A 12,099-nucleotide genomic window follows, 5' to 3' on the forward strand; every position below is an offset into this window, starting at 1 on the left:
ATTTGCTCACTAGCAGCCAATAGGACTGATGGCTCAACAAAGGTTGAAAATCTTGGAAGTGACTGGATGCAACTGTGGATTGGTCTACATGTAAGCATTTTCTGTTCATTGGTGTGATTATTCACACTTTCATGTTGATGCTTTATCTTCTTTACTTCTCTTGTGATCTTCCATGTCTGTTCATGTTTATGAATTAAGATAGTGTGCAGGAAGGTACTGTCTGCAAATTATTTATACTCATGCATAACTGTCTGATGCACATTCTTTTTGTTTGTTTTCTGTTTCTGTCTATCAAATGATGGGCAAGCATGTGCTTTTGTTGTCACCCATTTCTACTGATGTTGTCATCACCATCATTCTTCTGGCTAGCAAAGACGATGACATGGAGGAAGCGTTGGAGTGCTGCATGGCTCTGCTGGGCTTGTTGGAAACCACAATCAAGGTACGAGTGTGCACTGAAGATTTGTATTTGGAGGGTAGACATCCTTTTGTTTTCCTAGATTGTCATTTGCTCTGACCTATGCTGAACTTCCTTCAACCCAAGACTGATAACTCTTAGGGCTCCTGATGTCATTTCATATTTCTTCTCTCGCACATTTTCTTAGCCTTTATGCTTGGAGAGAAGATATCTTGCTTTCATTCTTGGGAAACTGGTAGCAAGTCTGTCTCCCTGCATTTTTACCTTAGTTTGTTCTAAATAACTAATTTTCTACAATAAACTTTGCAATAAACATTTCCCAGTAGAACAGTCTAAATGAGTCTGCATTCCAGTGGGACAATATTCTCTTCCAAGCCTCATGGTATTTCAAAGAACTAAACTGCTTAATAAAAGCTTTTGCTCACTCTGCTAACAGAATCCAGATCTCCACAGTACAAGTCCAAACCTCTGTCTATAATGGCTGGAATTCACTATTGTAATGAATAACCTTGAGCTACACATTTGTAACTGATTCACATTTACAGTCCCTACATATTCAATAGTGTAGGGAATATATAGGGATCATAAAAGTCCTCCAGTCCTGACTTACTAAGCCACAGCCATTGTGAGTGATAGAGGTCTGTTCCCTTGTCAATTGGGAAGCAGCTGACTAACATTCCTTCCCACTCATGTCGTGAGTGATCTCCGGTGTGAGGAGAAATTGCAACAGGGCAATCTCTGATTGTTTCACCAGAGATCATTTATACAAGAGTGGTGGAAATGTGAGTATTCTGTGTCCTGAGCTTACAGAAGTGCAGACTCCCATCACTTGCACCGGCTGCTGCACAGAAACTCAAGATTGGGAGGGATGGGGGGGGGGGGGGGTCAGGAGATGGTACTTACCAACAACAATAATAATAATAATAATAATAATAATAATAATAATAATAATAATAATTAACCTTAAATAGCTGATTTTGAATCTTGACCAATGTTTCTTATTATCATGGAGCAAGTGGTTCTGTGATCAGACAATATGTAGCACTAGCCTAGTAAGTAAAAGCAGAATTCTTAATAGCTCTAGCAAGTCACAGTGCAAAAGTGTTAAGTAATCATGTTGGATTCAACATGTATCAGCCCTTTTACAAGTATGATTGATCCATGCAAGGAATCACTTCTGCATATAAAGTTTTCTGGTTTTTTTATCTGTATAAATACAGTGGGCCCTTGTTATCCGCTGAGGTTTGGTTCCAGGATCCCCCAGGGATAACCAAAATCTGTTGATGCTCAAGTCCCATGAAATATAATGGCATAGCAAAATGGTGTGCCTTATATAAAATGGAAAATCAAAATTTGATATCTGGAATTTATACTTTTTTTGAACATTTTCAAGCCATGGATGCTTGAATCCGTGGATAAAAAAATCAATGGATAACGAGGGCAAACTGTAAAATTAAGTTTTCATGTATTTGTTACCATATTATGTTAAAACAGCTGACAGATTTTTACCAGATTAAAAGAGTACATCTGGGATGGTTTGACTTAAAATATAAGCTCTACACAAAATTCATTTGGCGACAATAGTGGACACTGCAATTTTTCCCCCTCTCATATTGAGTACAGTGAGCCCTTGGTATTGACTGAGGTTTGGTTCCAAGACCCCTCCTGGCCCTCAATACTAAAATCAGTGGATGCCCCTTATATACGACAAAATCAAAATTTGCTTTTTGGAATCTATCTATCTATCTATCTGTCTATCTATCTATAGTTGTGAACTGCTTTTGAGTCAATCTCAACCCATGGCGACCCTATGGATGAGACATCTCCAAGACCCTCTGTCCTCTACTGCCCTACTTAAATTCTGTAAACTCATACCTGTGACCTCCTAAATAGAGTCCATCCATCTAGAATGTGGCCTTCCTCTATTCCTACTTTCCATTATTGTCTTTTCCAATCAGTACTCCCTTCTCATGATGTGTTCAGAGTATGACAGCTTGGCTTCCAGGGAGGTTTCTGGCTTCATCTGCTCTAGGACCCATTTGTTTGTCCTTTTGGCTGTCCATGGGATCCTCAGCACTCTTCTCCAGCACCACATCTCAAATGAATTGCTTTTCTTCTTTTCTTTCTTAACTGTCCAGCTCTCACATCCATATGGTAATAGGATATACGATGGCTTGTATGATTCTAACTTTTGCGCACAGTTGTATATCTTTGCATTTTAGAATCTTTTCTAGTTCTTTCATAGCCACCCTCCCCATTCTTAATCTTCTTCTGATTTCCTGACTGCAGAAATTTTAATATTTCTGTCTAGGTTGAACTTGTGAAGGTCCTTGGTGGTCGTTATTTTTGTTTTCTTTATGTTCAACATTAAGCCTGCCTTTGCACTTTCTTCTTTGATCTTCCTTACTAGGTGTTCCAAGTCTGTGAGGTTTTCTGCTAGTAGTATGGTGTCATTTGCATATCTTAGATTGTTGCTATTCCTTCCTCCTATTTTCACTCCTCCCTCTTCTGTGTCCAAGCCTGCTTTTCTTATAATATGTTCTGCATACAAGTTGAACAGATAGTTTGAAAGGATACAGCCTTGTCTGACCCCTTTGCCCATTGGGAACCATTCTGTTTCTCCATGTTCACGGTAACCTCTTGTCCTGGGTAAAGATTCCTTATCAGGACTATCAGATGTGTTGGCACTCCCATGTCTTTAAGGGCGTTCCATAGCCTTTCATGATCTATGCAGTCTATAGGCTTTGTCTATAAAGCACATGCTGATTTTCTTTTGGAATTCCCTGGTGCGCTCCATTAGTTATCGCATTTTTGCAATGTGGTCCCTAATCCCACTTCCTTTCCTGAACCCTGCTTGGACTTCTGGGATTTCTCTCTCCATGTGTGGTTGGAGTCTATGTTGCAGAATTTTGGAGTCTATATTGCAGAATACACACACACACACACACACACACACACACACACACACACATATTTCAAACCATGGATAGTTGAATCCATGGATAAATAATATGTGGATATGGGGGGCTGATTGTAATATATTTGATGGCCAATGGGAACGACAACTCAGACTGATTTGCAATGTAAGCAGTATTTGAGTACTCAAGGAGATATGTGTTCACCCCCCAGAGTAGTTGAAATGGAATGATCATCAACAATAGTTAATTATTTTCCCAAGCAAATTTGGGCACTACAAAGCATAATGTCTAAATAACTGTAACAGTCAAAAATTTGAAGGCCCATATTTTGTCTGGTAAAAGTGTAGTATTTGAAAAATGCTTTCTCATTTTTAACAGAAAATGACCTCAAACAATAGCCAACCACAAAGCAATGTGGATTATGATAACAAGAGAGTAGAGGAAGTTGCTATATTTATATAGCTTCATTGTATTGTGTGGTATCATATTGGATGTTTTTTAAAAAAATATAAAACTCATACATGAAGTAAAAACTGGCCAGTTTTTTTAACCAGAAATTAGTTTTATTGGTGATAATAAGACTTATTCTCAAATAAGTTTGCTTAGGACAACCCTCTACGTTTTAACATTATATGCAATAGACAAATCAAAGAAGACATGTCTAAAATAAGAACTTGCATTTAGCTGTATGTCTTCCTATGCATAACTGTAAATGCAACATCTACTGAAATGTTAAACTATTGTCTTGACTTTGTGGTATTCACCATATGAGAACAACTCTGAAAAGGCTGAAACACATCTCAGTCAATACCTAAATATATCAATACTATCAATACATAAGATGGAAAAGGATTTTGAAAAGGATCCCCCCAACATTTTTGGACAGAAAAGAAAACAATGTTTGTATCTCAGTACCATCCCTTTGAAATTACCCTTAGGATAGGGTTCTAACCAGGGTGGGAGATGAAATGCCTTTTCAGTTGTTGTTGTTTACTTTGTAATAAGGAAGCTTAATACCAGATACCATCTGATCTTGGAAGCTAAGCAATATTTGTTTAAGTTTTTTTTCCATGCATTTGCATTTTTATATTTTAAGTGATTTTGTGGGCTGCCATGTGTACATTTTGGAGAGGGTTATGATTTCTCCAAGCAAAGTGGAAGCTGTGGGGGATGGGTTTATGATCACAGAGCTGACCCTTGGAAACACATTCATGGTACCCATATTGGCCATGCAGTGATATACAACAAAGTACAAATTCCACATAACAGTAATACCTTTATCAGATCAACTTAAATGTATGAAATATACCATGCGGGCTGTCAAAGCTTCACTAACTTATTCATCAGCCAAAGATATTAAAAATCATACAAGAGAAGAAAAGTGATGATGCTACAGGCCTACATTTTGTCTCACATACTACATCTTTTGGCAGTTAAGATGGTCTGGAGGGCTATCAATGCAAGCAGAGGCCATTCTGTTTCTTGGCCATGTGAGGACAGGGGACAAAGGGCAGTAAACAACATGCAATACAATTTCAAATCTATTAGCAGCAGCAGAATTTCCATTCAGATGCTAACTGCCACTTTTCTTAAGCAAAGAACACTGAATTTCACCTTTTGTTTCAACTTGCTCCATTTCTTCTTTGTTTTTCTGTTGGATTTTGTCCAGCCAGAGTACAACTATACAAAGAGTACAACAAGGACAATAAAGAATTGTGAGGCATGCCAATATCTCAGGTTATAGAATCTCCTCTGAAAATCTATTTATTATGCCATTTCTGCTTTTGCCACAGTTACTTGGTAAATCAACCATTAAGGTTAGGCTAGAATGGGAAGATTTATTTCCTCCATGCTTAAAGCACTTAACAGTTTATTGAACCATAAATGTGTGGCAGTTGTGATTCATTTGTTTCAAAGATTCTGGACATCTTCCCTGGAGCTGGTGCTTTCTTGGAAAAGATATGGCGATCAAATAGTTTGTCACTAGGAAAATAACTTTATTCCCCAATCTGGTGTATTAGTTGGAAATATCAGTACCATATGAAATTGTATTGTGTGAAAGATCTCCTGGGTGTCACTGGATTAATGCCTGTGTTATCACCACCACATGAAAGCCTCCAACAGTCACACACACACACACACAGGACATAATGTAATTTTAACCTGTTCTTCAGAGGATGTTTACTATTAACTCAATACAAGATAAAAGGACTCTAAATATCCCATTAAAACCATTACCTCTGCAGAAAATCTCCCCTATTTAATGTATCTATTACATTAAAGAAATAAAACAACATTATATGATGGCTCTCTGCTTCTCATTTTTGTTGTTTGAGCACATATCCCACCACTGATTTTGAAGAAATGCACCTACAGTAAAATTGTCTTTTGCTGCAAGGCAGAGAAACAAGTTTGTTTCCCCTACATTACATTACTCCTGGATTGAAGTGAGAGTGAGAGCAAGGGTGAGGGTAATACTGAAGATAAAATCCAGGATGTTTTATTTCTCTGGAGGGGACTCTACATGCTGCTTCCTCTTTTTAAATGCACTTATTGTTCCCTTTCTGATGGGAAAGGAACCTAATGAGGAATAAAAATCAACCACACAGATGGGAAACCTAAGCCAGTGCTTCTCATGTTACATGATTTGGGGGAAACAGTATTTCCCCTCTCTAATTTGTCAAGAACCAGTATGATATTTGTGTCCACTGCTACAATGGGAATCTTTGACAGAGTCCTATATAATCACTGCAAACTACATGGCAACATAACAACATTGCTACATAGCGAATTCTGTCATGAATAATAAATTCTAGAATTCCCCAAAACATCATTTACTGGCAAGAAGCTGCTGGGATCGACAGGGGTCCATTTCCCTGTTGATAAAGAAGCAGATGCCTGACATACTCACCCCTCCTGTGAGCTATCCCTGGTGCAGCAGGCAGAAAAATCCCCCTCATACCGGAGAACACTCATATGTGGTGGGGAGGACGATATCAGACAGATGTTTCCTGATCAAAAGGTCAACAAACCCCTGTTGATCACAGTGGCCCACCTATTAGTAAATGGGGTTTAGGGAGCTTTCATGATCCATACATAGGCCCTAAACTAGGGCTGCATAGGGATCACAAATACATAGCAGTTATAAATGCAAATCTACAGGTTATTTATTTGCAATTGTCCAACAATTGTCATTGTTTCTTTCTTTTCTGGAAATTCTCTGTGGATTGACAGGTGCACAGAATACTACTTTGAGTAATACTGGCCAGCACTATGTACTCCATAGGTACATATGTACTACTTATGTATAATAAGTCACACAAACATCAGAAGAAGCCCTACATCTCCTACGCTAATCAGGATCTAACCTACATGTCCAAATTGTTCAAACTTTTAAGAAAGGTATGAAGATATTTTTCTCTCCCCCCCCCCCTTCCTCATTTCTCTCTGTCTTCCCCATAACCCCAGACAAATTAGTTCCCTCTCAAGTGATTTTTCTATGCTCAAACCAATGGAACATTATTATTGTTTTTCCTAAACTTAATTGCCAAGCTAAGTGAGGGGACTTGGGAGACGTACCATACAGAATACATTATCATACAGTGGTAATCCCCTAGAACTCCACATGCACAGCAATGGAAAGGGTTTCCCCTCAGTTTAATTGCAATGCAAAGAGAATGTGTGTGTGTGTGTATGCGCATGTGTGCAGGGGATGTTACAGCACATCAAGGAGGTTGTGTGAGGCTGTTGCATTATATCTCAGGAAGGCAATGTTACTCCTTCCTTCCCCAACTGCAATTGACTTTGAAAATCACCCCTTGCATAGCAATAAATCTACTGAACTAACCATCCTCTAACACCAGTGAAAACAGGAGAGGGTCTGGGATATAGGTCTGGGACCATGCCTCCTAGGCTTCCACCAAGGCTAGGCTAGGAGGGGGCTGAGTCACGCCCCCACCCCAATATCAGGCACCAAAGATCAGGACTACCAAGACTCCTATGTAGTCGAGTCCCCTGAGGAAATACTAATCAGAAGTGTCCTAGTCTATAGCCATCTTTGCAGTTGCTTTTGGGGGCTTTATATATTTCCCCTTTTCTTTGATATGTTAATTTAAAGCTTCAAACACTTATTATGTCATTGTCTTCATGGTAGTCACAATGTTAACTGTTTGTGGTATCATTATTAGTCACTGTATTTTGTGTTTCACTGTTTTTAAAAGCATACATGCAAGGATGCAAAATTCATAAAGACTTCCCTGCCAGTCTTCAGACCCACGGTTCCAGTTTTCAGAACTGCCAGTTTTCCAGGGTCCTTGTCTGGAATCCTAAGAGATAGATATGGGCCTAGCTACCTTTAGAAGGACTATTTGATAAATCTTTTTACCATTTCCTGCAAATCTGGTGAACTAGCTGTTTCTCACATCCCCTGGGATTATTGCTACATTATATCGGACTATTTCATGTGCTTGTAGCAATTTGAAGGGAAAGAAAAGCCAGTCAAAATAACCATGTGATGTTTACATTAACACTTGTTTTGGTTAATTTACAGAAATGTGTAAAAAATGTACCTACACTGCAGTTTCTTTGCTTTAACAAATGAGGAATTTCCTGTCTGGAAGGATGGGAGCCTGATGAGGGATCACTCCCCCCCCTCTTTTTTGGGTCTTTTTTGTTGGAATAATGCTCTTCCAATTTATGTTTCCTTTCTGACCTATCAAAGAAACGACCATATAAAACAATGTCCAGAAAAGAGACTTATAGAAGTTGACCTATTATCTTAAGGTTGTAGGTATCTGCATATACTATTGTAATTGAGTTTTCCTGGACAATTCAGCAAACTTCAAAATGACTTCCATGGATAAGCAGCTTATTTCCATGACACTATATAAGGGTAGAATTCAAAACATACAGCGTGCCCGCGCCATATGCGGGCGCGCCATACGCGGCCTTGAGCATACGAGCTCAAGCCGCGGGGCGCATGCGGGGCAGAAGGGGTGGCGCGTCCCATTCAATTGAATGGGCACGTGCGTCCGTTGTGCCCCATGCGCACCCGTGCTGCCGCGCCACCGCGCACAAGCCCCATTGTTTCCAATGGGGCTCGAGCATAGGCGGAATTTGCCTTACGCGGAGGGATCCGGAACGGATCCCCCGCGTAAGGCGAGGACGGACTGTAGCTGTGCTAATGTGGATCAGTATGTAAAGGAATCTTTTAGCACTTTTGAGACTGAAGCCCGGGACATACGGTTCCGAAGTGGTGTGCCACCGGCGATACTAGGGTTAGGGGCTGTGCACCAACCACATGGTCCCTAACTCAGCACGGCATGGCGGTGGCATTATGGTGGTGTCCCATCCACACGGGCACCACTATCTTGATGTAAGCGACGCACAGCATATACATGTTGCTGCACATCACTTAAATCACAAGTGCGCCATTGGCACACTCGTGACATGCTCCCAGCGACCCAAAAAGAATCCGGTGTTCCTCCGTGGGAAAACAGGCCATGTCAAGTCCGGCCTTTTTCAAAGGTATGTACCAGGCCTAACTGAGAGAAAGAAGTTGGTAGTATAAGTTTCATAGACTTAATTCTACTTCATCAGATGCACGGAGTAAAGTGCTAGGAGAAATATATAACTATATAAGGGCTTTGGTGCAAGGACTACATTTTCTTGTTTATCTATTTATTTATTTTTTGCTTTTTGGGGGGCTTGTAACTCTCAGAATCTCCAGTCAGCATGGCCACTAGTAGAAGTCAGTATATTCATGGCTTGTAAGTGTTGATGATATTAACTATCCTTTGTATCTTGTTCCACTATACATTGTTATGGCTACCTTACCATGATTTTTCACTCTTGCTTGCATTGTCAAATTTTTCCAGTAACTCAGAAGAGCCAAAATGGTATCAGAGACAGCAGCAGCTTTATTTTAAGGCTTGTGATTCAGAATGAAAACAAATATGAAGGGATATTGGTCAGACATATACATATGAAATCTCTCTCCCCCCTAATGTATGAGAACTTAAATTAAAAATTAAATTAATCAGGGATGGCACAAGTAAAAGCAACAAGCAAATATACTTGATGTACCATCTTAGAGGTTATAAATATGTGTCTTTTGTGGGGGGGGGGACATGTAGGAAGTCACTCCTCCTTCTCCTCCTCCTCCTGGAAAGCTTGTCCTTTGATATTTTACCCTTCCCTTTGATCTCAATGAGAGTAAAAATGACTACCCTTAATTATACAACTAGAACAGTGATGGCGAACCTATGGCACGCATGCCAGAGGTGGCACTCAGAGCCTTCTCTGTGGGCACACATACTGTCGCCCTAGCACAGAGCTTGCCAGAATTTCTTACTAGAAAGCCATGCAAACGGTGTTGTAGCTTGAAGTTTTGTTGACTTGGTCCACTTCCTCAGATGCACCATACAAGATCTCTTTGTATACTGATGTTCCAGACTACGACAGCTCTAAATTCTGAGTTCTATTATCAAAACAATTTGCAGGTTGAAAGCAATTACCAGCCTTATGTCTCTTCTGCCACACTTCCATCCTTTTCTTTGGCTAAAGATGGTGTTGTGGTTTATCAGCTTGGCCAGATCACATGACACTGGAGGCCTGGCTGACTTGACATCAGTGTTTCTCAAACATTGGTCCACCAGATTTTTAGACTACAACTCTCAGAAGCTCAAGCCAGCTTGGCCAATTATGGTTACCGTCTGGGAACTGATGTCCAAGACTCCTGAAGTCTAGTTTAAGAGCCACTGCTCTATGTAACTGTTGTTCCACTCCTTACTCCTAAATATGAGCAATGAAGCACTAAAGATGCCACAGAGAATCATCCCAATTTGTCCATGACTGTATCCTCTGCCTCAGGGCCTTATTCTCTACCTTAGCTTGACCGTGACACCTCACCCCATCTACTTTTGACTATGTAATCCATGTATGGCAATGGGTATCCCAATCTGCCTGTGTAATGCCTGAACTTTGTCAAGGGCTGGCCATCTTTTCAAGAGCAGGAGCTGGAATAAAAATTGTCACCTCATTGTTCCAACTGTATTGTTGAACATGATGTTTCCAGCTGGGGCCACAAAGCTCACTCTGCAGAAGACTGGAACAGAATTTTATTTTCTTCAGCTCCCTTAACTATTTTGGTGGTCTCTGGTGATGAAAAAGAAGAACCCCAGGACTGAAAATAAAACAAAGCTTCTCCAAAACCAAAGTATTCTTTTAAACCCTTCAAGCTGCTGACTGCAACATACATAGTCAGCACATGTGCCCTATAGATGAACTTCTTCACTTCCTCTAAGAACTTCCCAAACTAATAGGGGTGGTAGTGGCAGCATGGCTATTTGATGACCAGATTTAGATTTAAATTTCCAGTTTTCAAAAACATTGATTCACAAATTGACTCAAACTGGAAATTGTTTTTAGCCAGTTCTGGCTTCAGTTGATTGCCTTTGCCATGATTCATTTCTACAATAAGTCCTATACCTGGGTTTGACCTAACCCTCACTGGAGTCATATCATGCTTTTCCCAGAAAGATTCCAAGGGGCAGATCAAACAGCCTGCTTGACTACATAGTGTGTGAGATATTTCTGAAATCACAATGAACAGATTACTTGATTTATAGGCCTACATTTGGCATTGGGACACCTTGGTCCCTCGCCTTTGCTCTCTGCTTGTGGGAAACTGTAATTGTGCATGAATGCAGGCTGCATTCTCCTAGGACACAGAGAACAATCTCTTACAGATGCACACCTGTTCCCAGTTACTTGCATGTGTGGGCCTGTCTATTCTACTGCATTCATTAAAGCCTCAACTTAGTGTAGCATCACAGTTTTGGAATATTTTGGCCATAAGGATTCCAGCCTTAATGCAGAACCATACAATATGCTGATCAACATGTGGCTGATGCAAATCAGACCTTGGGAAAAATTACTTTTCTAGACTACATGTCCCAAAGCCCAGTGACTGTTCTAGCTCAGGGATTTTGAAACTTGTAAGGTACTTAAAAATAAAAAAAAGACAAAACCAAAACAAAAGTTCCAATTTCTGATATTAGATGTTGGTTGCTATAGATGATCTAATATTATTAAATAAAATTTAATACAATTTAATAAAATAAATATTATTATTATTATTATTATTATTATTATTATTATTATTAGATACCATATAAGGATTATAAATAGACAAGCTCTGCCTGCAGCTGCTAAGAGACTAAGCGCAAGAGGAAAAGTGAAGCAGATTGACACATAGAATTCTGTACAGACAGGCCAAAATAAAGTTGCTTCAGGTCACTTTGAAGGCATTATGTTTAAATGACACAGACATCTTAAGAGGCCACAAGCTGTGCCAAAGCTGCGCTCCAGCTCCATCTGGCCTCTAAGGATGCATTTCTAATTTAAACAGCATACCTCCAAAGTGACTGGAAGCAGCTTTATTTTGGCCTGTCTGTACGGGCTCTTAGATTTCAGGGCCAGGCCCCATATCTCAGAGCCTGGATGCTCTTTTCTAGTTCTCAGGGTGAAGGCAAGAAATCTCAGGGTAAAAGTACTGCCTTGAAAAGTCTGCATGCACATATGTGCACACACACACATGCACACACACATAACTCACTTGTTAGACTTTTTGACTTGAACGTTATACTTTGTGCAGCTTTAGTTGGTGCTCAATGACATCCCCAGAGGTTGAGCCAGACACAGCTCCCCCCGAACTGAAAATAAAGCAAAGCTTCTCCAAAACCAAAGTACAGTGGTACCTCG

At 40.0% G+C, this 12,099-nt stretch overlaps 1 long non-coding RNA gene across 1 annotated transcript in view; it reads left to right on the forward strand.

The window, feature by feature from the left end:
* Positions 1-332: 332 nt before the first annotated feature.
* The window catches only part of LOC149319397 (uncharacterized), a 42,937-nt gene continuing 31,170 nt past the window's right edge, over positions 333-12,099 (forward strand). The window contains exon 1 of the long non-coding RNA XR_016279859.1: positions 333-442. This is a non-coding gene — a long non-coding RNA (uncharacterized LOC149319397). The remainder of the gene's footprint in view (positions 443-12,099) is intronic.

The sequence above is a fragment of the Sceloporus occidentalis genome, unplaced genomic scaffold (genome assembly GCF_023333645.1).
Source record: "Sceloporus occidentalis isolate IW3139 unplaced genomic scaffold, rSceOcc1.0.p SCAF_2, whole genome shotgun sequence".
In the NCBI taxonomy this organism is placed as follows: Eukaryota; Metazoa; Chordata; class Lepidosauria; order Squamata; family Phrynosomatidae; genus Sceloporus; species Sceloporus occidentalis.